This window comes from Neofelis nebulosa, chromosome 10 (genome assembly GCF_028018385.1).
Source record: "Neofelis nebulosa isolate mNeoNeb1 chromosome 10, mNeoNeb1.pri, whole genome shotgun sequence".
NCBI classification, from domain to species: domain Eukaryota; kingdom Metazoa; phylum Chordata; class Mammalia; order Carnivora; family Felidae; genus Neofelis; species Neofelis nebulosa.
In genome coordinates this window covers 17,038,716-17,064,555 of record NC_080791.1, presented here as the reverse complement: position 1 = coordinate 17,064,555, position 25,840 = coordinate 17,038,716, and the positions used below count along the sequence as shown (strand labels likewise).

The window sequence follows — 25,840 nt, the reverse complement described above, 5'->3', positions numbered from 1 at the left end:
AACCGCCCAGAAGCTCTGTAGACTATTAAAATGCCAGGCTCCCGCTCCTGAGATTCCAATTCAGTGGCGCTGGGGTGAGGCCTGGCCATCTGCATTGTGGAAAGCACGCAGGTTTTCATTCAACCAATATTTATTGGATGTCTGTCCAGTTGGGAAGCCCAGCATGGACAGGAGCCACGGCACGCTGGGTGGCCTCGGGGGTTGCCGAAGCTCTGCTCTCTGTGTGCACGGGGCATCACCCCACTTGTGCAGTGTGGGGTGGAGAGAGGGTGAGTGTGACATGGAAGGAGCTGGCTGTGTGAGGAGCAGGGGAGCGTCACCTGCTATGTTCTGTGTGCTGCAGCGGTCAGGAACCGCCAGGCTGGATGGCTTCTGGGGTCCCTGCCACGCGGAGGACCCGGGGTTCGCCTGTGCCTTTCACGTGCCCCTCGCACCGGCCTTTTGTCCGTTTCCTGGCATCCCCGACCCTCGTGCTCGTCTACGTGGCTGGACCACCCCCTGCCCCTGGGAGAGGGCCCTGCATAGCGGGTGTGGCCCAGGAGGCCTTGGGCCGGTTGACCCCTGGGTCCCAGGCTCCCACCTGCTCCCTGCCTCACGCTGAGCTCTAGTTGTGGAAGGCAGGAAGGAAAGCGGGTCGGTGGCCGTCCCCGCACCAGCCCTGAGTTAGCACTGGTGGCAGTGCTGGGGCTGGAAAGCTGCTATGAGTACAAATGGATCTGTTGTGCACGGAGCTGCTGATCGAGAAGACAGAAAAGCCACATCACCCATTGGGACCCAGAGCCTCTCCCTTGGGCTACCGGGGTGGGTGGAGAGAGAAGGAGGGAGACAGAGGGAGGGAGAGAGACGGAGAGAGAGAGGGAAAGAGAGAGAGAGAGTAAGAGAAAGAGCTGCTCCTGCCTTACCTGGAGTCTTTGCAGGGCCCCAGGGAGGGAAGGTGGGGCCCCAGGCTCAGTCTCAGCCTCTGCTTCCGGGCAGCCCTGGGCTTTCTTGTCCTTTCTCCGGAACCGGTGGGCAGCTCAACCTGGAACAGAAGAGCTAAAGCAGCAGATACTTTAGAAATGTATTTCCATCTCGTTTATAACTCTGTAGTTTGACATGATCTGGGAGCGAAGGACAGACCCTTCGCCTTTCATGCAGCTGGCTCGGGGGCACGCGTTTGCTTTTCTCCAGCGCTGCGAGCACAGGAGGCTGGGAGGGTGCCGGCATCCAAAGCCCTGGGGAGGGAAGCCTAGCCTGGGTGGCTCCTTTGGAAGCTTCGCCCAGGTGTAGTTCTGTGACGAGAACATGGAGAGTCGGGTCCTGCCAGCCCCACGTCGAGCCCAGGCACTCCAGGCCTTCCCTTCCCAGCCCGGGGCTGTCAGGTGCCGGAATGGCCGTGGGAGAAGCGGGCCACACGGACGCCAGTGCCCAGCTGACGCCGTGCCAGACTCTGTGCCCAAGCTTCACCTTCCCCTTGGGGTCTCCGGCTGACCCATACTCAGGCTGCAGGCCAGGCCTGCTGCCTGTCACTGCGGCCCATCTGACCCTGCCCGTACGTCCCGACGGCTCAATCACAAGGGGCCCGAGGGTGCAGGGATAGCCGGGGAAGACTCACCGCCCGAGTCACAGGAGTTGGACTCACACGGCATGGTGTGGCTCATTGCCAAAGTGGGGACCACCACAAAGCTCCCCCCCCCGCCCCGATCCCCTCTGCCTCCACTTGAGCTACAGTCACGAACTTTCGACCCAGGCTTGAATCTGAACCCAGGTTCCTCCTAACTGCGTGATCTGAGAAAGCTGTTATCCCCGCAGCGCTTGGTCCTTCCTCCGAGCAATGGGAGGACAATACCTAGTCGTACCGGCGCGACGGGATCGAAACCCCAAGCCCGGGCCTGAGTACGTGGTACACACTCAGTTTCTGATGGCCTTTGCTGTTCTCCACGAGGCGCGTGCCATCTTCAACGCCCGCTGTCCAGGAACCCTTCCCAGACCCCCAGGCTCCTGCTGATCCTTACGAGTTGTCCCTGGTGCCTGGGGAGCACTTCCCTGTTCAAGGGAGGGCTTCCTGCTTCCACCTGTCCGGGGACCCTCCTCCTCTCGGGATGATTCACAACCACAGTGTCCTCCTGCTCTTAGGGCAAACGCTGCCCGCCCTCCCAGGCAGCCTTATCCCAACGACCACCTGCCAAGGACCCCAGCGGTTAGCCAGGGTCTGCTCCCACCCTGCACTCAGTAGAGGCTGACACCTACACCAATGGGGGATTTCTCTTTAAGTTTTTATTTACTTCTTTTGGGGGGGTGGGGAGGATGAAAAGAAAGCGATCCGGTACCTGCTACATCCCCGACTGCGAGAGTCCTCCCCTCCAAGTGGAGCACGATCATTACAGTCGCTAAGACCTCACAGAGTTCTCCAAAGGACCAGGTGAGATAACCATGGCAAGAGCTTTTGTAGCAAGACCACTCCCGCTCTTGCCGGCGGGCCTGCGGGGCACCACCCTTCAGTGCGAGTCCTTTCAGGTTTCCTAAGGAGATCATTTGACAGATGAAGAGACTCGGGTTCAGAGAGGTTAAGTCCCCTCCCCATACTGGCCAACCCCTCACTTTGTGAGAGACAGAAACCCAAGTCAAACTGGCTTCAGCAAGCAAGAGAAAAAGGGAACCGGCTCTTGGAAGTGAACTGTGCGGGAGGAGGTATGGTTTTAGTGTTTCAGGTGTGGCTGTATCCAGGCACTCTACTGAGGTTACTGAGTACATGTGTTCTCCATCACTGCACTCCGCTCTCCTGTGTGGCTTTATTCTCCAGAAGAGTCTCCCCGAGCACAGAGGAAGCATCTTTGGGTATACTTCTATCAGCCTGGCCATGCCAGGGGAAAGAGAACCCGTTCCAGAATTTCCAACAAACGTCCTAAGGCTGACTTCCCCATCTCTGGACCAATCCCTGTGGCCAGGGTGATCTGAGCTCTTCAGAGACACAGCTGAGAAAAGACTGGGAAAAGGAAAAACCCAGAAAGCTGACTACCCGAAGCAAAGAAGATGGTGAGGCCTCCAGAAACAGCAAGATCAAGCAGCCCTCCCAGGGACCAATCTGATGGTCCAACTTCCAAACTCTTTTTATTGTGTTGTTGTTGTTGTTGTTGTTGTTGTTAGTGTGTATTGCTGGGTGGTTTTTTTTTTTTTTAATGTTTATTTATTCTTTATTTAGAGAGAGCACGAGCAAGGGAGGGGTAGAGAGATAGGGAGAGAGAGAATCCCAAGCAGGCTTAGCAAGGTCAGCACACAGAACCCAATGCAGGCGTTGAACCCACGAAACTGTGAGATCATGACCTGAGCCAAAACCAAGAGTCAGACGCTTAACCGTCTGAGCCACGCTGGCGCCCGATTGCTGGGGTTTTTAACGCTGTATCCCACGCCAGGGAGTTGATGAGAAGCCACACAGGGCATGGGGAGGTGGGTAACTAGAAAGGCGGGGCTGGCTGTGAAGGGTCTTGAGTCCTCAGCCAAGGAGTCTGGGGTTTGGGGCAGGATCCCACGCAGGGTCTCCTGGGGTCCCAACACTTCACCTCAGGCTGGTGGCCACAGGATCAGCACGGAGCCCCCAGGAGTTCGAGGGCTGACCTACTCGGACACATGCCCGGATGAGTCCCGGGCGGCAGCCGGCAGGCCTGGAGGTAGACAGCCACACTCACTAGAGGGGCCTAGCGGGAAGCTCAAGGCCCGGAGAAGCCAAGGCCAGCGTGCATTCCTCCTGCCCACTTCCCCTCGTTTGCTCACTCTCTTTTCAGAGCCCTGATACATATGAAGCACCAATGTCACTCTGACTTCTTTCTTTTCCTGCCTAGAGGCCTCCTTCCCCTCCTCATGAAGGCATGGAGCTGTGTGTGAGCCATGTGTGTGCACGCGCGTGAGCATATGCACACGTGTGTGCACAAGAGCACGTCGCAAAGGAGCCCCTCCTCTCTGGGGTGGTGACACCCGTCTGGGGACGGCCGGGGAGAGGGCCTTTGAGGCTCCTCTGCCTCTCTCCAGCCCGGCCTGCTCTTTCTGTATTTACCAGCCCTCTGAGCGAGGGCATCCAAAGAAAGGATGGGGAATGGGATTTCAGGAGAAAGCAGTTCAAGGGCAGAACTAGGAGCAAGAAAGAAGGGGGGAAGGATGCTGAGAAGCAGAGAGAAAGGAGGGGCGAGGCTGACAGGCAGGGTCAGAGACGCAAACATGTGCTTCCCTGGTGGTGGGGCAGGGGCCCAAGGGAGAGGACACAGGAAACAGTCGGGTCTGGGACCCAGGAAGAGCAGGGCCGTGTGGCTGTGGGCGACGAGCATGTCCTGGCCTGGACTGGGCGACAGAGGACCCCCCAGCCTCTCTGGCACTGCCTTGCCCCTGCCCACACTCCTCCTTCCCCAGAGGGCTGAGTTCCAGTACACAAAGCACAAATGGACATGACAGGTCCCTGCCCCTCTGGACTCCCTGTCTCGTTCCCGGCTATACGCATCTGCACCCCTGCCAGCCTCCACAGCACCTTCCTCCACAGGGGTCAGCACGCCAGGCTCCTCTTAGGACCCTTCCAGCCCACCCCACATCACAGCCATATCCATCACCAGAAACTGGGTGCCAGCATCAGAGCAAGGATGGGTGCTCTGCAGCCCTTCCAGTCCCGCTCCACCCAGGGCCCAGCGTAAGAAGCCTGAAAACCTTGCTGCCCTATGAAGACCAGGAGCCCCTCCCTCTCATGGGGTGCAAGGGGCACATTGCAGGTGTGAACGAACCCGCTGCAGGGAGTCTCAGTTCCAGTCTGGTGACCCTGGAGAAGAAGGAGCTGGACCAACACAGAGACTTGACTGGGGTTTCCGGGAGACTGCCCACCTCAGAGATGCTGCTTCCCAGTTACCACCTGTGGTCCCCAGATCATCAGCTGCCCGCTCTTCCAGAGACGCCCGATCTGATGGGGCACAGGAGGCTCGCATGAATTAGGACCCCAGCACTTCTCGCTTTCCTGCCTGCACCCGCCAACCTCTGGCACCCCAGTTAGCGTGCTGGGTGGTGGGGGTGGTGTGTGTGTGTAGGGGGGTGGGTGGGATCATCATTATTACAAGTCAAGGAAGGGAAGTCCCCAGACCAGAAGCCAGGGGAAAAAAAAATATATATATATACGCACAGGCATCTGCGCCCCCCAGAGAGGGAGGAATCTTACATCCAGCCCCGCTCTGTTCTGTGACTCACCATTCAGGATGGGATGTCATCCCCGCTCCACCGCCATCTCCTCCTTTCTAGAAACCGATGCTTCATGAATCTTGCATCAGGTTCAGAAGCGGGAGACGTACGGCAGACACCGCAAGGCTCCTTTCACGTTGTGCGGGGGCGGGGGCGGGGGGGGGCGTGTACACACGCCAAGTTGCACACGCTCCTGTGTGCGCCGACCCCGGCACCTTAACCCTCGTGCACAGCCACACCCCGTGCATCCGTGCAGAGCTCCGTCAGAATTGCAGAAAAGCCTCTCACAGAGCCACGCACACACGTCCCCACACCCTACCCGGCACACGGGTAACAGACCAGCACGCGGTCGCAGGCGCGGAGCACAGACTCGCAGGCGGCAGCCAAGGGCTCCTGGGCCGAGCTTCCTCATCTTGTGCAGAGCACATCCACACGGGCACACCCACATTCCGACATCCACCCCACCCCGAACACGCTGCAGACATTCCCGTCCCTGTGACTCACCACTCCACGTTTGGGACGCACGCGGGAATCGCTCCCTCTGCCTTTTCCCTCTCTTCATTTAGAAACCCTGAGAAACCGCGTGTATGTTTCACAGCTTACAAAGCACTCGTGTGGATTATCTTATTTATTTCCTCTCCGCAGCCCCCAGAAGTGGCGTTCTTACTCCTACCATTTGTTGCGCGAGCGCAAGGAGCTGGGACCTTCCCCGGGTCACGTGGGTTGTGTGTGGCCCAGATGGGCCACGATCCCAGTCTGTCTGATTCCAAACATCCTGCTTCCCTTCATAGACTTGTCACTGGGCCTCCGGGGCACCCTTGAGCAAACTAGGGAAAGGTGCCCCCTCCGGGGGGACATGACCCTGTAGCAGGGTGCCTCGTTCGGCGTGGGTTCAAGGTCAGACCCCACGCCCCGCAGGTCTGGGCGCCTGTGTGCTGATGGGCAGCCCTGCTCCGCCCACCCACCCCCTGAGGGGTCCCCTTCTTCAACGTAGCCCTCTTTTTCCCCCTGTGTGCCAGGCAAGGCAGGGACCCCTCCCCAAACCACCTGTGAGGCATGGGCTCTCATTTGACTTTGACCCCAAACCACTAAGCATCCCCCAGGATGCTTAGGAAGCCCCTCTTGCTGGGGCCATGGAGGAAGTTTCCACAGACGGCCCAAAGACCCGGGGGCCTCCGCCACCCACATCGGCCTGGCTCCCCACTCCCCTCTCCACACAGTGCCAACGTCGGCACACCGAGGCCACCTCACCCTTTCAAAGCCTCCCCGGCTTCGACTCCCTCCCTCTTTCTGGGAGCTTTCTGGGGCTCTTGCATGCTGTTTGGTAAATAAATCGAGGGCAGCGGGAATAATATACCTGTCAAACAGCAGCCAGCTTCCAATTTCCGCTGTCAGCCCTGCCCGGCCGCGCCACGCGGAGCCTACTGACACGCTGCCACGAGCAATACATTTCCCCAGGTCCCCGCAGGTGGGGGGCAGGCCGTTACCAGGGGACTCCCCACCAGTCAGCACAGGCTGCAGGGCAGACCCGAAGAAGAACTTTCCCACGCAAGGCTGGATAGGAGAGGGGCTGAGATAAGGTTGGGCAGCCTGGGAGGGCAGGGGAGGCAGAGGCAGGAGGGGTGTTAGAAGGTCCCTTTGGGCCCCTCTCCACGGAAGGGGGTCAGGAAGGGCCATCGCACCCCGTCACTACAGGAGCATCTCCCCCAACATGGCTCCTTTCTGATGTCGAGCAGGCTAAGGTCCTAGGACTTGGGGGATTGATAGGATCCTGGAGGAGGGCAGGGAAGGGGTCATTGATTCCAGCCCTCTGCCCCTGGCCGTGCTGCCCTTTCGTCATTGCAGGTGGCAAGAGGTTAGGCAGTCTTCCTTCCAGAGAAAGCAGCACCCCCAGTTCAGCCACGACAAGCATTTCGGTTAGGAAGTCCTTTATCCGGCCTGACTTTGCCACCATAGCCTCAAACTACTGCTCTGATCCTGAGGAACACATCAGCGAAGGCTTCACCTTCCAGGGCCTCCTGCCAACTCATACACCTCCCACCAGCTCCCAGCTTTCTCCTCCTCAGACAGGAGCTCTGTCTGCCCTCCTGGACCTTCACAACCTCCGAGGGCCACTGCAGCCAGCCCTCCCCACGCCCTCGGGGTCCCCTCATGGCGGCTCAGCGGTGGGGCCCTGGTGGACGCAGCCCTCCCTGCGTGTTCTCAGGGCACCTGGAACTCGTACACACTCATTGCCTTGCAGGTTCCAAGCAAGGTGTCTCCCCCACTGCCCGTTCCCTCATGTCAGGTCAATTCAGGTCAAAGATGCCCTGGCAATTGGACTGCAGGCTGGAGGCCGGGGCTGGGAGGAGGAAGCCGAGCTGCCCCAGCAGGGAACGTCCTGAAAATTGCTCATCCCTCTGGGTCTAGCACCGTAAATTTGGGGCCTGGACCCTCACGACTCCTCAGGCAGTCTACAGGATTTAATATAGACGACCGAATGCACACGGCACTTCTCTTCCTGGAGCATTTTGTTGTTAACCCGAGGATGAGAGAACCTTTTCGGAGCCGCAGAGCCTGACCCCCCCCCCCGCCCCCCTCCAGAGGGCAAGCCGCTAAGCAGCGTCCCAGACCCAAAACACTGCTGCCCTCTCCCTACGGCCTCTCGTCCACCCACTTCAAATCAGGCGAAGCCTTTCCTCAGTTTCCCTGCAAGCGCCTGGCATGCGTGTGTACCCCAGGGAAGTTCTCCCTCCAAATCCCATGCCCTTGGCCTAGACCATCAGGGATGGAAGGCCTTGGAGGGCCTCCAATCTGACTCCTCATCTTTACAGAGGAGGACACTGAGGCCACGGAGGGTACGGGACCTGCTGAGCAAGTGAAGGGATCTCAGGCAAAGAAAGCACATATCTTTTCTGAACCTCAGGTTCCTTATCTGCAAAATGAGGAAAGAATATGTATGTCGTAGAGCTCACAGAAGGTACACTCCGTGGGGACGAGGATGTTTCCTTTTCTGTTCCTACAGTACTCCCAGTGCCAGGAAGGAGAGAGTAGGGGTTTTTTTTTAATTGAAATATATTTGACATACAACATTAGATAGATTTAAGTTGTACAGCACGTTAATTTGATACAGTTATATATTGTAATATGATTGTCATTGTAGTGATAATTAGCACTCCCATGGTAGTACATGATTATCATTTTAGAGTAGGTATTTTTGATAGTAAGGGTATCTTTGAAGTGAAAGAATGTAGGTAATTAGTACGTGCCCATGAAATGCTAGCCCTGTTACCCATGATCATGGCCAAGGCAACAGGAGACCCAGGTCTCCCAACTCCTGGTGCCAGCCACTGCGTGGCTTGTCTCCCCCTGCCCACCTCTCAGCCCTGCACCCCAGCCCCCCCAACTTCCCTTGAAGAACTGGCCCCAGGGCAGGAGAAAGGGGGTCTCTTCATGGAGGGAAGGGCAGGCCTGAGCCAAGCCACCCCACCCCCACCTCCGGCTCGTCACCACCCCGTGAAAAGCAGAGACGGAACAGCAGCGGCATCACGCACATTTGTTTCCACGTTGTGCAGAGGAACCAAAATAAACACAAACAAATTTGGCAACACAAGCTCCGGGTGGGCCAGGCCCCTTCCACCCTCCCTGCTGAGCCACTGCTGTTTGCTCTGGGTTATGAAGATGAGTAACTCCTAGCCACCCACTGAGCTGGGAAGCCATCCCAGCCCCAGCCTCCAGCGCAGACCCAGGGGGCCTGGGACGAAGGAAACTCACCGCTCTTGCTCCTGGTTCCGAGGCCCTGGAACCTCTGCGGGAAAGGCCGTCCCTGGCTGTGGCCTGTGGGATTTCACTCAGCTCCGTGCAGGCCTCCTGCCCCCTCTGTCTGCTACGGATGCATCCAGGCAGGTTATGGAGCATCAGTCCATGCCACCAGGCAGGAGGATGGGGCATCGGTGCATTTTGGACCACTGGGCGGGGGCTGAAGGGCTGTCCAGTGGCTGGGGCTGTGAGAGTTAGCTTCTCAGGGCCAGGCTGACCTCCACGCGTGCGGCCAAGCAGGGCTCCCATGGGCACCCAGTCCAGACCAGGGAAAGGGACAGGGAAAACAGAGGGGAGCCGCCCCAGCCCCCACGCCGGCCACCACGTGCACCCACAGATCTTTTCTCCTGGTGCGTCCCCACACTGAGCAGCTCTCAAACCCTTCTGATCTCCCTCTCCCCTTTACACACACACACACACACACACACACACACACGCACACACACACAGCCTCATGCCTTCATGAGGAGGGGGAGGAAGCCTTTGCATGGTAAAGTGGGAAGCTGGTCGCTGCCCAGGGAACAGGGGTGGGCCCTGCTGGGGATCGAGGGTGCCCAGGGGGTGAGGTGGGCAGATGTTGGGACAATGGCCTGCAATCCAGAGCTCCATGTGCTGTCCCCCATACTGTCCCAGTGGGGGACATGCAGACTCTGGCTGTCGGAGGGCTGGCAGGGTCTGGACAGGACCAAGCAGGGGGCTCCGACTGCTGTCCACACATATGTCCTTGAGGGCCCCAAGGGAGGGAACCCCTATGAACTTGGAAGCCAGAGTACCCACACATGTGTGTGTCCTAAGTCCAGTCCCTTCTCACATGTGCACACACACACACACACACACACACACAGAGTGCTCTGCCTCCTGTCCTTAGGATGTGGCTTCAGTCTGATGCCATGATTCTGCTGATGTGTCAGCATCAGTGTGAGGGCGCTTCTTTGTGGGGTGACCAAGTGTGGCCTCAGTCATTCCCTGGCGTCCACACACAGGATCCCAGGACGGTGTGTGATTAAGGGCACAGAGGGTAGACAGCCTGGGTCTCTTCTGCCTGACAACTTCTAGCCATGAGATCTGGGGCCCGTCCCTCCAGCCTCTTCTGTCTATGGGACACTGTAGGAGCTACCTCAGGACATGTTGTAAGAATTAAATGAGATCATGGCATTCGGTCCCGGTCATTTTCATTACTGTCCCTTTGTAAAGGATTCAGGAGATGATGCAGATTCTAGCTCAAGAAATCAGGAGGGTTTTTTTTTTCCCCCTAAATATCCAGTCCATCCAGGCAATGTCATCTGCTAACTCAGGGCAGGACAGGAGAAGCCCGCGTGGGCTCTGTCTTGCCAAGATTTGGGACATGCCTAGGACAGTGACAGTCTCCGTGCCAGTTTGTTCCAGCTCCCACAGAGAGCCCCTGCTCGTGCAGAGCACACAGCAAATGGCTCTGGCAGGTCCCTGGCGGCCCCTCACCCCACAAATGCATGCCATGTGGCCCGTGGGACATTTGGCAGGGCGCTGGGAGGGGGGGGGGGGGTCTGTGAATTCCCACAAACAGTAGGCAGGAGTCTACGCGTGTGCACACACGCTCACGTCCAGGCATGCACACGTGTGCCTTTGGAGAGGGAGAGGGTCTGCTTCAGATTTTCAAAGGGTCTGTGACCCCCAAAAAGCTGAGAACTGCCATCCTACACATTACTGGTTCCGTTTGCAGTTTGGGGAAGGAGAACCCCCGAAAGGTCATCTCTCCGTCCTGAGGACAGGCTGAGACCTTCAGCTGGGGAGGCGGAGAAGACCAGTGGGGTAGACCAGTGGCCCCACGCAGAGCTGAGCTGGTCCCCACTTCTCTCTGCCTTTCTACAGTGACAGCCTTTACCCCATCTTCCTACTTCCCCCCCAACACACTCATGCACCCTCAGGCAGTGGGGAGCTCCCCCACCAGCCATCCTGCCAGCCTTTCGTGAAGGGCAGAGGAGAAGAAAGTCCTCCCGGCAACGCCTCCACCCCTCCAGTCACCAAGCATGGGAGCAGGGCCAAGAAGCAGACACACGCATGTGCGGCCGCACAGGCTCAGCACGCCTGCCTCGACAGCCCTCCCGGCCTGCCTTTGAGAGTGATGAGTTTATCTCCACAGGACAGAGAGGTGCGTCTGATGGCGGAGATGACTCCGGCTGAACTCCTCTGTAAGCAGGCCCCCGGGGAGGGCTGGGAGAGATGCTATCGTTACTATCAGTCAGTCAGTCAGTCAGTCAGGAAACGAGGCTCTGTGCGGGGACCCCTCCCGTCCCCCGCTCCCCGGTGCCCGTGAGCTCAACCTGACCCCCTCTGCAACCAAGGGAGCCATAAATATCCCACAGGCACCCGGGCACCGGGGCCCTGGGGACACGGGAGATGAAAAATAACTCACCCGAAGCAGCCCCCACACTACCACCCCCAAGAAAAAGAAAAAGAAGAAGGAGCCAGAAATCTTCACAGCGCTGCCTCTGGATCCTGAGGCTTGAACGGATCTCTGGAGTTTGGGAAGGGCCATCAATCTGAGGGTGGAGGACACGTCTGGGAGAGAAGAGACACATCTGGACCGTTCCCGTGGGTGTCCCAGGTGTCTCCTGGGCCCGTGTTACTGCAGGCCCCTCCAACATTGGCTCTCGCCCAGGAGCTGTGTGCTTCCCCCCTGCATCTCCCTACTGCCGGCTTCACCCCTGCCCAGTCATATCCTTTCAGCAAGTCAGGGGTCCTGGGCCCCTCTTCTGGAAAAGGAAAGATGGCACCACGGAGTGGGGAGAGTCGGGAACCAAGGCCTGCACCTTTGGACAGCCCAGCCCATGTGTACTCTGATGTGTTTGTCATGAACGAGGCGGGCTGAGAAGTCATCTGGGCTTCGTAGGTGGGAAAACTGAGACCAGAGAGAGGGGTGACCAGAATCAGTGTCTGCTGACTTCCTGTCCAGGGAACCCTGGTCAGAAGGAAGAGGAGGTTTTGCCAAGCAGAAGCCACTGTGGCCATTCTGGGTTCATCACATGTGACTGTGGCGAATGGAGGGGCCCCAGGGCTGCTGCAGCCAGCAAAGGCTTCCCAGGTGAGGCGCCCCGAAGTGCCTCCTGTCCCCCTGTTTCTCCCCTTACGTGCCCTGTCTCCCCACTCACCCCGGGCGCGGACCCTGGCTCCCCCTTTCTCCGAGCCCCTTTTCACGGGGAGGGTGGGTAGTGCTCAGTGCCCAGTGCTGACCAGAGATCCCGGCAGCTTCCACCTGGGTCTGGGACGTTCTAGCCACCAGTCTGCCCCCCTCCAGCTTCCCCCTACCCCCCCCCCCCACACCCTATCTTGCACACGTTATTGAGCAGGAAGCTGTGTGCCACAATGCAAAGAGCAAGGTCTCTAGGGTACTTGCTTCGTATGTGGAGTTGGGAAAGACCCTAAACGTCTCTGAGAAGACCACCAGAAGAGAGGTGGTCTTCTATCCCACCCCTTCTTTCTACCCACCCCCTAATCCCCCCAAGGCTCTGAGTTTCTCTCCCAGCCCTGACCCATCTCCAATGGCCCCAGAAGGGTGCGGGGCACCAGAGGGAGGACCTCTGCCCTGGGGTCTGGGCCCAGTTACAGCACTGGTCCAGTCAGGACTCCAAGGAGGGCCTCCCAGCCTCTTCACCAGACAGGCACACTTAGAAAATGATAAGTTGGGGGGCACCTGGGTGGCTCGGTTGGCTGAGCATCTAAGTTCGGCTCAGGTCATGATCTCACAGTTTGTGAGTTCGAGCCCCGCATCAGGCTCTGTGCTGACAGCTTGGATCCTGGAACCCGCTTCAGATTCTGTGTCTCCCTCTCTCTCTGTCCCTCCCCCACTCATGCTCTCTCTCTCTCTCTCTCTCTCTCTCTCTTTCTCTCAAAAATAAAAAATAAAACATTAAAAAAATTTTTTTAAAGAAAATGAAAAGTTGGGGGTGCCTGGGTGGCTCCATTGGTTGAGCATCCGACTTCGGCTCAGGTCATGATCTCATAGCTGCTGAGTTCGAGCCCCACATCAGGCTCTCTGCTGTCAATGCAGAGCCTGCTTTGGATCCTTTGTCCCCCTCTTTCTCTGCCCTTCCCCTGCTCACACTGTCTCTCTCTCTCTCTCTCTCTCTCTCTCTCTCAAATAAACAGTAAAAAAAAAAAAAAAAAAAAGAAGAAGAAGAAAATGATAAGTTGGCCCCCCCCTGGAGGGAAATGAATAAAGATCCCCCAGCCGGACCACAGAGGGGACTTCTGACAATATCAGTACTGGGTGCGGCAGCTTTGGGCAGGGGGTGCGCAGTTCTGGTCCCACCTCTGCCACTGCCTCCCTTCGGTGACGGACTCACCCCTTAGGATCTGTTGGGACAGGGCACTTTGAATTTCTTATTATTTTTTTTTTTTGTATTGGAACTCTTATAAAAATAAAAATGACTTCATTAGCTGTCTACCCACCACAAACTGCCACAGATGAGGTGGCTTACAACAGAAATGTGTTTTCTCACGGTGTTTGAGGCCAAAAGTCCAAAATCAAGGTGTCAGCAGACCCATGCTGTCTCCTAAGGCTCTGGAAGAGAATCCTTTCTGGCCTCTTCCCGCTTCTGTGGCTCCGGCCTTTCCTTGGCTTGGGGCTGCGTGACTCCGATCCCTGCCTCTGCCTTGACCAGGCCTTCTCCACCTCTGCCCTTCATGTGTCTCTGATAAGGACCCTTGTCATTGGATTTAGGGCCCTCCCAGATAACCCAGGATGATTTCACCTCGAGAGCCTCTACCTTAGTCACACCTGCAAAGACTCTTCTCCCAAATCAGGGCACAATCATAGGTTCTGGTGATTAGGACACGGACATATCTTTTGGGGGCCACTCATTCAGACCCACTGCGATCATCTCATTCAAGACCCTGTTGTATTGTTCCTTAGCAAACGGATGGAGTTTGCAACAGGGATGAAAGCTGGAGCATTCTCCGTCTTCCTCCCTCTCCCCAGCCCTGCGCTCCTCCTTCCTCACCCCAGGGCCTCTCCAAGGAAGCACGAGACATCCAGGCCCCCTTGGCCACCGCCATTGTCCCTAGCTCAGGGCTGGCGCAGATGAGCCCACTGGATAGAGGCTGGGTGGGACTTGAGCTGATCTGCTCACCCGGAAGGTGCTAATTGAACTGATTAATTGAGCCGATTACCTCAGCCTCCCAGGAGGGCTGGGAGCAGGCCTGGCTCCTGGGGACCAGGTGTGAGGCGGCAGGATGGGCTGAGGGGGAGCCAGGCCCCAGGGGGTGGAGGCCATACTCTGCACCACCAGGCCCGCCCGCCTGCCCAGGCTCAGGAGGGAGGATAGGCCGAGCCCACTGGAGCAAGGTGAGCTTAGACGCTCGGGCAGATCCAGGAAAGCTGTCCGGAGGGGCAGCAGGGCTGTAGCAGATGCAGGGACCCCAGGACGGGAAGGGGGTGCCGGGGACTAGTGAACGATTCCATGGAGAAATGAATTTCCCTTTCCTGCCGCGCCTTCTGCTCAATTTGGAGTGTGAACGGAAGTAGGCGTGAAGGCGAAATACGAATCATCATCGCGGGGCATTTAGGACACGCAGGAACGGCCCAGACCGCCTTCTGTCCTTCGTCTGGCCGGGTCTTCACAGCCACCTCGAAAGCAGCCGCGTTTGCTGTCGTTGCCGCATTACAGGTGCGGAAAATGAGGCCCAGAGGGGCCGCCGCAGGGCTGAGATCACACAGCTGACAAGTTGAGGGAAGCGAGATTCAAACCCGGTCCTCCAGGATGCAAAGCTGTGGGGTGCGTGGCCTGGGGTGTGCATGGGGCTTGGGTCAATGAGCTGCGTGGCCTGAGGTGTGCATGGGGCTTGGGTCAATGAGCGCGAGTCCAAATGTGAGTTCGTGAGCGTGACAGCAGGAAAAAACTCAGGACCTGAGCGTCTGTGAGCCAGCCAGGCGGGTCCTCTCACCCTAGACAGCATCTCTGCCCCAGGGCCAGGCCCAGCTGACGGCGGCCAACGCAGCCCGCCGACCTTGCCGAGGAAGCACCACGTCCCAATGTGTCCTCTGCTGCTCCCCCCCCACCCCCCAGCACCGACATCCTGACTCGCCTGAACCCAGGCAGTAATTCCCTACCTCCTCACCTGCTCCCTTCTGGTTCTGTCTCCTTCCAGAAGCCAGAGGGCTTTAAGAAACACTCAGATCTAATCGTCATAACCCATTTTTGTCTTGTTTTGTTTGTGCAAGTGTCGTGTTCCTTTATCTGGGTAACAGAAACCATACTCGTTTCAAAGCGCTCTTTTCAAAAATCGACTTTATTGATACAACTTACGTAAAACCAAATGCGTCCCTTGTAAGTGTCTAGATAACGAATGTTGACAAATATATACACCTGTGTAACCGTCAGCCCCTTCCACTCCCATCATCCCAGAAAGTTCCCTCGTACCCCCCACCCAGTCAACACCCTACACCCCCATCTCCCGCCCAGGCAATCAATGATCTGATTTCAATCACTGTAAATTAGTTTTGCCTTTTCTGGAATTTCACGAAGCGGAGTCATGCTATGTCCTCTTTGGTTTCTGGCTTCTTTCACTCAAAATAGCGGTTTTAGAATTCACCCCCGTTGCTACATATACCGTGCATGAATCTCTCAGTGTTGGTTCTTCTTCACGGTTCTATAGTTTACTATTACAAAGACGTACCGCTGTTTGTTCATCCAAACACCAGATAATGGATGTTTGGGTTGTTTCCAGTTTGGGGGCTATTATGAATAAAGCCGCTAGAAATACTGTATGTAAGTATTCCTAGTAAGTACGGAGTTAACATCACAAGAAAGTGCCAAACTGGCCCTTAGGATACATTTTGAGCTTCTTAGCCTGATCTTCAAGGCCCTACATGCTCTGGTCCCTCCCTTCTTTTCAGTCTTTTCCCCTCCCTTTACTTGTGCTTACTGTATGTCAACCTCATTCTTTCTTACTATTGCCTTACAGTACCAAGCTTCTTTGGACCACAGGACCTTTGTATGTGCTGAAATGCTTTCCCCACTCTGTTCTTCAAGCGCTATCTTCGTTTTCATTCCTCAGGGAGGCTTCCCTACCTCATCTATATGTGGTTCTCCTCCTGCCCTCTCAAAGCCTTCTGTACTTTTTCCCTCAATACCCGTATCGGTGTTAATTACATATGATTATGTGTATGTTGCACGATTTCGTGTTAACATTCCTCTCCTCTACTCAACTGTAGGCCTATGAGTACAGGAATCACGCCCTTCATCTCTCCCGTGTGCCTGGTACAGTACCTCGCCCATAGAAGTTGCTCAACAGATACTTCAGAAGATTAAATAAAGGAGGCTGAGCTCCAAGGCCCCCAGGCCTAGGACGGGGCTCCCATGCCCTGCTGAGGAACCGAGGAGCCCAGCCCTGACAGAGAGGCCCAGGCAGCCAGGCTGGGCAGTGATTCCACCCCAGATCCAATGACTGACTGGTGGGGGAGGAAGGGAGGGAGGGAGGGAGGCGGGAAGGCAGGAGAGGAAAGAGAATGACTCATTTTCAGAGACACATGGCAAGGAGAGAGGAAAATGCAATTCAGCAGCTTCTTGACCTTTCCTTTGTGTGGGGACAAATGCTCCAGCCCCAGCGAGCAGGGGTGGCAATTAGGTACTCCCAGAGCCAGGGAAAACATTGTGCTTTGGCCCACGAGCAGCAGCAAGAGAGACTTCTCAGGCTCAGAGAAAAGACACGATGCTCTCCCCGCCCCCCCGTCTTTGCCACTCATCCCCAAGCTCCCCAACAGTGGCTGTTGTTACCCCATCCCAGAGGCCGTGTGCAGCCTCTGAGGCCAGGAGAGAAGCGTGGTTTTCACCCAGAAGGACAGCGCAGAAGCAAAGAAACCTTCCTTTTCAAAAGGCCAAAAGAACATGGACTCACTGACCGCAGACAAAGCACTAGGGCGAGCCTGGAGATGGGGGCACTGTGGTTGTGAGTAAAGCACGCCTGGGAGAAATTCTCGGAAATCCTTTCTCATGCATGTAGAAGTCAGGCCCACACAGGGGAGAGAGGGGAAACACAGGATCTCCTGGGGGAGGGCTCCTTTACGGGCGGGATGTGAACGTAAGGGGCTAACTGAGGCAGCGTGGCCTCTTGACGCTGGACCGCGTGGCCTGACTCACTGAAGTACTTCCCCTGTCCACACCCCTGGAGCCCTCAGAGGGAGCACGGCCTAAACAAGAAACCCAGGGCGGTGGGAAGGGGGGGGGGGGCAGGCTTTCAGCCTAATGGAAACATGGTGAAGGCTTTGCAGGGCCACAAGTGCTAATGGATGAGGACCTCCCTCCGGGGTCGTCACCCAGAGTTTATCTGTAGCGAATCTAGCTTTTAACTTCTCACTGATCAAACCTCCCCCTGTGGTTCTGTAACCTTTTCTCCTTCACGCAGGCAGCAGTTCATTGTGCCTGAGGATCTGAGTCAGTTTGCTACCAGGATCCCCTGCCCAAGTAGAGAATACACCCATCCCCCTAGTATACACCCAAGAACAAGCACATTCGGCTGGGTCATGTCCTAGAGGAAGCAGTCAGGATCTTGACCTTCTGAGCTGCCAGGGCCTTCGAGGGGCAGCTGAGCAGACAGATGAACGAGGCAGTGAGAGGAAATCAGGGGCCAGAGCCAGGGCTATTTGTGGGTCTCGCCAGTTCTCTGGATGCTTCAGGGCGTGGTCACGTCGGGGCCCAGGCGTGAGGACTGTCAGCAGATAGCGAACGAGTGGATTTCTGGCCAGTGGGGTCCACTCGCTGCGCCTCGCTTTCCTGATCCCAAAATGGCGACAGGAATACCAACCTCGGGATTAAATAAGGTAAGTACCCAAAAAATGCGAGCTCGTATGATGGATAAACCTTACATTCGATCAGTTTGTCTTTACTCCTCACATTTTAGTCTTCACTTTGGTAAAGGGTTTTATTGCGTATGAAAGCCTCCCGCATTTATGATCTCCTGTCATCCTTATAACAATCACTTAAGTATACAGGAAAAATTCTTTTAGCCCCGTTTTACAGACGCGATGACAGCACCCCAAAAGGGTAAAAGAAAGCTGTGCAAATCCCACAAGACTTCACGAGTATGCAAAACCAGAATTAAAACCTCCTGACTTCGAGCCTGAATTCCCTGCCCCCGCCACTGGACTTCTGCTTTGCCATGCAAATCCCTGCCTCATGGGATCTACTGGGTCCACCGTGTGGCCTGGCAGCCCAAGAAACTTCGAAGACTTTGTGGGGGCTTCAAGAGCTGAGGCCCATTTCTTTCAACCGAAGGACAGGGTTTGGGGGGACATGGCTGACGGTCGTCACACAACGCACAAGCCTGGGAGATGGGGGTGAGGCCAAAGCTGGTACTGGATTTGAGGCAAAGAATTTTCCCCCAAAGAAGTTTGGGAGACGGGCTCCTGGGAGTAGAGAGGAGGAAGATAACACCCACTGGAGGCAAGATGGTAACACGAGGCCCCAATCCCAGCCTCCCAGGTGACAGCAGATGAATGGCGGGGGGACCCAAGAATGACCTTGGGCATTGGTTCTTCCCATAGCAGAAATGGGAACATGAATTAAAGTTCTTCCTGCAAAATGTCAAATACCCGAGGAAGACCAACACAGGGGTGCATTAGTTATCCGTTGCCGTGTAACAAATAATCCCCAACCTCAGTGTTTTAAATTTTTTTTTTAACGTTTTATTTATTTTTGAGACAGAGAGAGACAGAGCATGAACGGGGGAGGGGCAGAGAGAGAGGGAGACACAGAATCGGAAGCAGGCTCCACAGGCTCTGAGCCATCAGCCCAGAGCCCGATGCGGGGCTCGAACTCACGGAGATCGTGACCTGAGCTGAAGTCGGACGCCCAACTGACTGAGCCACCCAGGTGCCCCCAACCTCAGTGTTTTAAACACAGAAATATTATGTCACAGTTTGTGTGGGTTAGGAATTTGAGAGAAGCTTGGTGGGGTGACTCTGACTCCACTTCCCATGTGCCGCTACAGTCAAGGGGTGAGGCCACCTGAAGGCTCGACTGGGGCCAGAAGACCCACCTGCAAGGTGGCTCGCTCATGTGCCATGGGCAGGAGGCCTCAGTTCCTCCCCACGCGGGCTTCCTACGCTGCTTGAGTATCTTCATGGCATGGCAGCTGGCCCCGGAGAGCCAGGAGAAAGTCACAACACTTTTTTGACCGAGTCTTAGGACTCACATTCTGTCACTGCTATCTTAGTCTATTTATCAGGAACAAACCTGTGAGTCGCTCAAGGAAGGAGAGTTAGACTCCACCTTTTAAAGAATCTGTGGCTCTATCTGAAGCCTCCACGAGGGATTAAACACCCTCAGACAGAGCGTGCTCAGAACAGACTCGGGAGACAACCTACGGGGTCAGGACCAGCATGTGAGAGGCCCCTGCCGCGGCACCAGAGAGTCCCCCTCACCCCAGCCACAGTCCCTGACTCCTGCCCGCATCCCACAAGGGCTTGGGCTACTATGAACCAAGGGGACCAGATGCTTTGGGGCAGTAGCTGAGTTGGAGGAAGGAGCGACCTGCCAGGGTGTGGTGGAGGCTGCCTACACTCAAGCCTAAGTGCATGCAGAAAGGAGAGATTGGGGTGCTGCATCCCCCACCCCCACCCCCACCCCTGCCTACAGCGGAGGGGAAGGAGCCCTCCTTCCTTCCTGCAGGGCTTGCAGAAAATGTCTGGGCACACCCTTAACAATGGTCATGGGTTTGGAAAGGAAAACTGCCTTCTCCTGGAGAACGGCTGGCCTCGGGGCAAAACTCAAACTGTAGAGGTGAAGGCTGGCTTGCCCAGCTACCCCTTCTCAACATACCTGCACACTCTCACCATCCTGGGAAGGCAGCATCCAGTACCGCCTACCCCTGCCTGCTGGCCTCATGCAATTGGATCACAAGTGGACACCTCTCTCCAGCAGGAGAGAAGTCATTGGCTGACCAACAGCCAATCAGATCCTCTCTCTTAAGATTTTTGGCACCAAGGTGTCCAGAGCCTGGGAGTCAGGTGGGGCCGGCTGGGAGCTGGAGGTCACGCGGTCCAGGCAGGCTGGGGCGGGAGCAGCTATTTTAGGACCCTGTGTTGATGAGCAAGCGAAGAAAGCTGATCTGCAGAGTAAGGCAGGAAAATGGAGCTCGGAGGGCAGCAGGGATGCGACCCAGCGTGGCATCAAAGCGGGGGAAACAGGTGGGAAGGGCAGTTCGCAGGGTTCTGGGTGCCTCTCAGCTCTCCCGAGGCCCGATGTTCTTCTTGGCGGGGGTGGGGGTGGGGGTGGGGGTCCCCGTGAGGCACCCTTGCGTCTTCATGGTAAACCCCATTCCTGAAGCAAGCTTGAGTGGTTCTTTTCTAGGCAGTCAGACCATCCTGCCTAAGAGCTGAAGGTGGAGGAGGAGACAGAGGGGCCGTGTCCCTGTTGCAACCCTCCCAGGAAGAGCCTTTGGGCAAGACTGTCACATTCACCGCACACTTGTTAAGTCCGCGGAATCCAGACAAACAAAACGAGACACTTACTCAACTTACGCACTGTTGTTTGCTTCCGGCATCGTTATTACTCTTCCTGTGGCTGGTACCCAGCAGCAATGAGAACGAAAAGTCTGACACCGCGGCGGATGGTTTTTCTCTCAATCCCTCTGGGCAGAGGTGAGCAGGAAAGACAGTAGGCTTACAGAAAGGGGGGTGGCTTCGTAGGCTGATGTTGGCTCTGGCCTGGGCAGTGACACTAACAGCAAGTAGGAAGGAGAGGGGAAGGACAGCATCTGGATGGAGAGCTAATTCACTCGTTCATGGGCTCCTGCCGCCCCGAGAGAGGGCATTATTTGGTTTTAAAGCAATGTCGATTCCGACAACAGTAACCACATCCGCCTTCAAATGCAAGTTCAGTAGAATGGACTTTTGAATTATTCATCAGTTCCTCCAACAAACATTCATCGAGCCCTTTCTATATACCAGGTCCTGAACTGGGTACACATTTGAATCCAACCCAATTCCTGTCCTTGGGGAGCTTTAAAAGTTCCTGGAGCTTTAAAAGTTCTCCCATAGAAGACACTCATTCAATGACACATAGGAAGGGGCCCTTAGTAGCTCATGGGAGAGACGGGCAGAATTCCCACACAAAAGAAGGACATTCTGGATGAGGGAATGAAGGAGACAGCGGACTTTGGTGGGAAAATGCTCGGACAGGAATCCAGGAGGCCTGGGTTGTAGTTCTGATTCTGTCATTAATTCAGAAGATCCCCTTCCCCTTGCTGGACCTCAGTTTCCCATCTGTCAACGAGGGAGGTTGACTTAGCAGCTTTGGCATTAGAGAGTCTATGGTGGCAGGTGCTGGGGGGAGGGGAAGGTTGGGGAGTGGAGTTTTTACACAGCTTGATAGCGTTCAGTGGTTTCCCCAACAGCTTGCCTGGGCCAGATGGGCAACTGCCCCTAGACCAGGCCAGGGGAGCCCCATCTGGTAAGACTCAGTCTCATTTTGTCTTTCTGTGAATGTTCTGTTAATCCTGGGTGCCAGACCTTCAGACAGGGGTCCAGGAGTGAAATGACAGCATACACTGTGACCAAGGACTTTAAATACATTGGCAAGGCCCAGGGTGCCCTCAGGGAGAACATCCTCGTTTCCAGTGAGGTCGCTTACTTAGATTTGAAAGCAAGAAGAGGGGCGCCCAGTTGGCTCAGTCAGTTGACTGTCCGACTTCAGCTCAGGTCATGATCTCATGGTTCGTGAGTTTGAGCCCCACGGCGGGCTCTGTGCTGACAGCTCAGAGCCTGGAGCCTGCTTCGGGTTCTGTGTCTCTGCTCTCTCTTCCCCTCCCCTGCTCGGACTCTGTATCTCTGTCTCTCTCAAGAATAAATAAATGGATGGAAGGAAGGAAGGAAGGAAGGAAGGAAGGAAGGAAGGAAGGAAAGACGAAGACACCAGTAGGCCACATCACCATGTTCTAAATGACCAGGCTCCCAGAACAGGCTCTACTGTTCTGTTCCAAAGTCTACTTCTCAGCAAAGGGGCCAATAAAACTTTGTGACTATGTTAACCTGAGATTTCCCTGAAATGGTTTGGGTTCAGCCTCCCACGGTCGGACCACCCTAGGGAAACACAGGCAAGCTAACCTTGTGAGTCGTGCCAGGAACAGAGGATAGCCCAGTGTGACCCGTACTGAGGGTGCCTCGGAGGAAAACAAGACTAGAGTGACCCGTCAAAGTTAGATTGTGGATGATGTTACTTGCTGGGCCAAGAAGTTCGCTTTCGGAGTGGAGGACTGGTTGATGAGCGATGAGCTTAGGAAAGTATCCTGACAGCAGTGTGTGGCATGGACCGTGCAAGGGGGTGAGAGGGGACTCCTAGTGGCCGTGAGAAGGCTTGGGCAAGGCCCTGAACCCTACAGAGAGGGTGGTCATGGAAAGGAGCAGGAGGGGGGGAAATGGGAGGGATTATACAGGAGGAGGAACCCATAGGACTTGGCCACGGACTGGAAGTAGGAAGCAGAGAGAACAAAGGGACAGAAGCCTGGGAAACATCCAGCTTTCCTCCCCAGCATAGATGCAGCAAATCACACACCTAGAATCACAAAAGACCTTAAGACTCTTGTCTACACGGCACAAAATACCTACCACTGAAAACTTCAGAAAGCCCCCAGATGCCATCTGGCCCCCAAATATCTGGAAAGCCGTTTTGCTTTTTGTCTGGATGCTTGCAAAGGGCATGGGAGTAACAGGGCCTCTCTACCCACAGGCTCCAGAGTCGCCCCACTAAGTACTCTTCAGGAAGGCAGCCAAGAGCCAAGGTGCTGGGTGAAGGGATAGCCAAGCCCCCTGCTCTCATCAGAAGCCATGCCGGTATTTTTAGTACCGCAATCAACAGTGGGCCCGCCTCTGGATCGGTTCAGGCAGCCTGGGCCGAGCAGAGCTGTTAAAAATGGAAGGGCACACGCTGCAATCAGTTGTGGCGGACGAGGGGCACCGGAGGGGCAGCAGCTGTGACATCGGAAGCTATTGGCCCTCGAGCTGGCGGAGGGGAGCCCGGCGGGGGCATGGGGAGAGCAGCTTCCGGGAGCATGCTGGGGCCTGAGGTCATGCCGTCCCAAACCCGTGGTGCCCCAGAAGCATCCGGGAGTCAGGCCCCTTCCCCAAAGCACTGCCTCCACACCTGCTTCTTACTGTGTGTGCCACAGACCCCGCCGTTAGCATCCACACTCTTTCCTTTCCCTGCAGGCCTTTCTGTAAGTGGCTAACTTCAGATGTTGGGGGGTGGGGGGGCCCAGGGAAAAGGGGAGGGACTACAGACCAGTGCTGCCCCGGGCTAGAGGGTGGTGACCACCGAAGAGCCGGATAGAGCAGGACACAGATGGCCCATCCCGCCCACTGAAATCGGGGAACCGACGGTTGTCGCCTCTATTGTCCCCCACTTCTCTGTTCTGGTACAAAGCAGAGCTGCACCGAGAGCTCCCTGTGTCCCTTCCAGGGTGGGAACTGTAGTAGGCAGCCTGGGACAGTGCACCTGTACTACGCTGAGACCCAGGAGGCCTGCCTTCTAAGCCATTTGTATCACTCTGCGGCACCTTTGGGGCCTCCAGCAAGTGACCTTCCCTCTCTGGCCTTGGTGGCTCTATGTAAAATGACAACACTGGGGTAGCAGCAGGCCAGGTGCAGTGATGGATGCTTTGGAGGCCCTGGCCACAGCCTCTCCCCTCCATCCCAGAGCAGAGGACTCCTGGCTGGGGCGGAGCCGGGCCCCAAAAGAGGGACTGTACTCAGTGTCCCCTTCCAGAACAGAAGCCCAGAGGATGGGCTTCCTGGCATGGTTGGGACATCATTGTCCTGCCCAGCCAGGAGCAGAGAGGGCTGCGAGGGTGCAGAGAGGACAAGGAAGGGGACGCGGAACTCAGGGACCCAGGGCGCCTATCAAAGTGGTGCCTAGAGGCCACGCTGTCCCACCCCCTCACCGTACAAACCCTGGCACTGAAGTCAGGGGAAGGCAAGAGCACCGGTGACCCCGCCAGACACGCGCCCGGGGGGAGGCACGCATGGGACGCCCGAAGGCAGGGGCCAACGCCCCCTCCCCGCTGCGTCCTGGGTCCTTCAAACGACCCCTTCCATCGGGGTCTCCAGAACCCCGATTCACCCCAACTGAGCCCTCAGCCTCGCAGACGGGCTGTGGGGCTCTGCAGCCATCTGCCAGCCTGCATGCAGGAGCGCGGGGGTTGGAGAGTTTATTGAATCCGTGTAGGAGCATAAATCCGTGTCAACTTGCCTCTGAACAGTGTTCAGCTGGCAGACGTGCTGTCCTAGGAAGATGCTTCGCTGCCTGTCCCACAACGCTTTACTCCCCAAGCAGGGCAGATCCAGGCCCCACCAGCTGGGTGCCTCGCTCGAGGAGGTGCCCTGACAGGTCATTCCTTCCATCCCCCTGCCGCACCGCCCCCCGCTCCCCGCACCAGGCCACAATCACGCCGAGTCAGCGTCTCCTTAACAGCATGCCCTGGCCAACTGCGCTCCGTAGCCGCTTGGCCCTGCAGATGTTCGGCATCTGGACGTGTCCCTCCCCCCCACCCCCGGGCATGGGAGGGGCCCTGCTGCCTTCCCTGAGCCCGGGCTCCTGGAGCCAGGGGCTGGAGGAAGCGTCCAGTTGTCCTCGCCCATCTCCAGCTGCCCTGCGGGCATCGCGTCTTCCCACCTGGAAGGTGGGTACCACACCCAGGGAGCACGGACAGGAGCGCCCCTAGGCTGGCATATGGCTGAGCCACGTTGGCCACCACGGTGTGGGCTGGGTGGCGCATCTCGTGCTTCCTCAACACCTCAGGAGGCGGGATGAGAATCTGCCGTCTGACAGCCTCGGGCACCGCAGCCTGCTGAGGGCTCAGTCACGCACCTAGCTCTGCAGATGGCTGGGCCGCGTCGGCATCAGCGGGGAGAGGGTGGTCGGCTCTCTCTGCGTGCGCTGCTGCGGCCACTCGGTCTGAGAGACGCGGCGATGCCTGCCTCCGGGGACAGCAAGAGAAGAGCTGAGCTGCCTCTGTGCCCGGGCTGGCCTGCTGGACGGTGGCGGGCACGGCCACTGCCCTCTCTCGGTGTGGGGAGGCTCTCTGCTGGGGGCTCAAAGCCTCCCTCCCCCCAAAAGCTGCTGGCTGTGGAAGATCAAGAGAAGGGCTGGTTGGGACTCAGCAGAGGGTAGAAAGAAAGAAACTGTGCCAATGAAGAGGCGTGGGAAGATTGGCGTCTCTCCACAACCAGCCAAGGGGACAGCGGCTTCTTCCAAGAGGCCGCAGTGGCGGCCATGCTCCAACCCGAGGAAGCGTTCAGAGCTGAGAGTCGGGCAGTGTGACAAAAAGGAACGGGGAGGAAAGAGTAGTGATATTGCCCCCCTTTTCCGCCGTGATGTAGAAACCCCAAGCACTCTTCCTAGGAGGAGAGAAGTACTGTCTCCGCCTATTAGACGGGAAAACTGAGCCTCTGAGAAGTTGAGTGACTGGGCCACCATCACACGGCTTGCATTGAGACCCAGAAGGAAACCCCATTCTTAACTTGGACGTGAAACCATCAGTCCCCCTAGGCCATGAGTTCATGCCCTGTATTCCCCCAGAGCTCTGAACGGCAACCACCCTCAGCCAGGCTCACAGACAGTGGGGTAGGCGCTCTCAGGTGGTTTCTGTGGGTGAAGAATTGCCCCCTCTGCTGCCCATCCTCTGCGGTGAAATGCCCTGGGCTGCTAGCCCTCGGTGTGAAGGCATCTTGGAAAGTCTGTAGGAGAGACAGCGGGAGGCGATCCTGGGCTCCGTCCATGCACAATCTTGCTCAGGACAACACAAGGGGAAAATCTAGCTGCATGGACTGGAGTCAACTCCCCGCCAAGCCTCAGTTTCTTCATCTACAAAGCGGGGCGATGGG

At 56.7% G+C, this 25,840-nt stretch overlaps 1 long non-coding RNA gene across 4 annotated transcripts in view; it reads right to left on the bottom strand.

Moving 5' to 3' along the window:
* The window catches only part of LOC131486933 (uncharacterized), a 52,514-nt gene that overhangs the window by 15,485 nt on the left and 11,189 nt on the right, over positions 1 to 25,840 (bottom strand). For 3 of the 4 annotated variants that reach the window (XR_009249523.1, XR_009249521.1, XR_009249522.1), the window contains exon 3: positions 903 to 1,035. This is a non-coding gene — a long non-coding RNA (uncharacterized LOC131486933). Of the gene's footprint in view, positions 1 to 902; positions 1,036 to 5,196; positions 6,102 to 25,840 lie in introns of those variants that run through there. The other variant, XR_009249524.1, reaches the window with a different exon arrangement.